Here is a 2,531-nt window from a genome sequence, read left to right on the forward strand (position 1 = left end):
AAAGAGTCGCCACTTAATTTTTTAAAGAAATTAAGAAAACTTATAATTTTCAAAGATTTAAACAGAAAATATCATTTGAAAATACCAAAGAGGGTTCGGGGTTCAATTTACACTTCGAGAAGGGTTTAAGCATTCGAAGTATCCGCTAACATGCGGTTGACCTGCGACTTGACTAAAATATATCTTTGACTATTTTTAGGAAAATGGTTTAACATAAAAGAAAATATGATAATTTACAATATTTAGTTGACTTTGAAAAAGTAATTAAATAAGTGACACATTTGATTTTTTAGAGAAAAGGATTCAAAATGGAACAATTGACTCGAAATACAAGTGATTAGAATATTAATAAAACAAGATTAATTAGAATTTATTTTATTCATTTTGAAATAATAATTTAAACCAATTTAATAAATTAAGGCATAAAAATCATTTTTTAATTAATTGACTAACCTTTTTTGAGAAAATGACTAAGTAAGTAGTTATAATAATAATTTACACTATTAGATTAATTTTGAGAAAATAATCAAACGAAGAGCGATTTTTATTTTTTTAAGAACATGGGACCTTAATGGAAATATTTGAATTATAGACAAGTAATTAGAATTTTAACGAAAACTAAATTCGTTGATTTCTATTTGAGTCATCATTTCTCTTTTTGGTTTATAAAAAAAACAACTATAAAAATTTTGTTTGACTAAAGATTATAAATGAAAATGCGAGAGTTGATAAAATGAGATTTATTGGAAAATAAAACAACATAGAGAAATAGTTTGTCTTTTGGGGAATTCGATTAAGTTAATTAACAATTCTAAAGTTAGAGTTAATGATAATAAAAGCAAACAATAAATAAGGACAATTAAATAATTTAGAAGTAAAGGAGAAATGAATTTGGGCCCTTTTTGGGCCAAATTCGCTGCCATTATTGGGCTTAACCCAATTCCCGTTTTTGTATACACGTGGTGTATATCAGTGTATATCGGCGTGTATACAGGTGTTTTTCATGTATCTCTTGCTTCCAAACACCTGTATTTCACCGAAGGTTGACTCGAACTATTGGGTTGAAGCCCAACAAAGAGAATGCGAGGAAAATGGGGTGGTCGGGCCATCCCAAGAGGCCATTCATGCAAAGAAATATAAATAATGAGCATTAGTGACTTTACAAAAGCAAAAAAATAATAAAATAATAAAAATAATAATAATATTATATAATATATATATATATATATACACACAATGATATTTCTATTGACACATTCTCTATTTGACAATAAAAGAAAAGCAATCCAACTAACTCTAGATGAATGCTCACTTAATCAATCGAGCATGAATCACACTTGAACAATACATATTAGGAAACCCATTTGAATATTACAAAGAGCTCCTTCAAGGCAAGCTAAATAATTGACTAAGAACTAAGATAAAAGAATTATTATAAGTGATTTTAATACCCAATTGGACACAAAATATATTCTCAACAATAGTTCAAAGAAATATAGCCATTCCACCTTAACCTACTAAATATGAGGCTTCTTATTAACATGCAAGTAACCAAGATCTTAAATCTATATAATATATGCAAATCACATAAACCATAGGCAAAGAAAACTTTCCGTCAAAGGCAAAACAGGGAACAAAATCTCATTTATGCATAATCACTCAATCATAGAGGATTTAGACAAGGCAAATTCCACATAAAGAACTAGAATCTATGAAATAAAATGCAAGAAAACTGAGCAGCCCCCTATTTAAAGCTAATGCTAATCAAAATGTTAATATGGGATAATGACAATTAGGTACATCCAAGATGAAGAATAATGAAGGCAACATAACTAATAATTACTAACTTTATTATAACAAAATAAGCTTAAACAAGGAGGAATGAAACAAAATCAAATATGGACAAAGCTACTAGATATATTGTTCAACTTTGAACACTGTGCACTAAAGAAAAAAAAAGATTTCGAGGAAGAGCATACATGCTAGGAAGGGAACTAAGCCATTTTTTATGACTAAAATAAAGTAAAATCTGTTAGTAACTAAAGTTGCAATAACAGAAGAGGTTTGATAGCGGCCCAATAAAAAATAACATTTTCAAATGAATATGTATCCAACACAAAGACATTTTCAAGCATGTGATCCATCATAACTACTTAGACCATGGTACATCATTTTAACCGAATTAACTCTTCTAAAAGCAGTAGCATCAACAGGCAAACTTGCAACTAAGCCATGAAATTTCATCAAGTCAACCTACCAGACGACCAGAGCATTCAAGGGATGAATTGGAGGCAATGACCGACATAAATTAAAGCCACATATTCTACGAAATCATATTTGCACGAATCGAGATTAACGATATAAACAAACTTGCATTCTTCAGGCAGATTCGCAACTAGAATAACTCTGATTTCCATAACTTAAGAGGCAGGAAAGATTTAGACTATAGCTTTCAAATTGAACTAAAATCATAAATTTTAAACCAAACGAATGAATAGACAAAACTTGATATAAGATGACAAGAGATAAAA

Source organism: Solanum stenotomum, chromosome 7 (assembly GCF_019186545.1).
Source record: "Solanum stenotomum isolate F172 chromosome 7, ASM1918654v1, whole genome shotgun sequence".
Taxonomy (NCBI): Eukaryota; Viridiplantae; Streptophyta; class Magnoliopsida; order Solanales; family Solanaceae; genus Solanum; species Solanum stenotomum.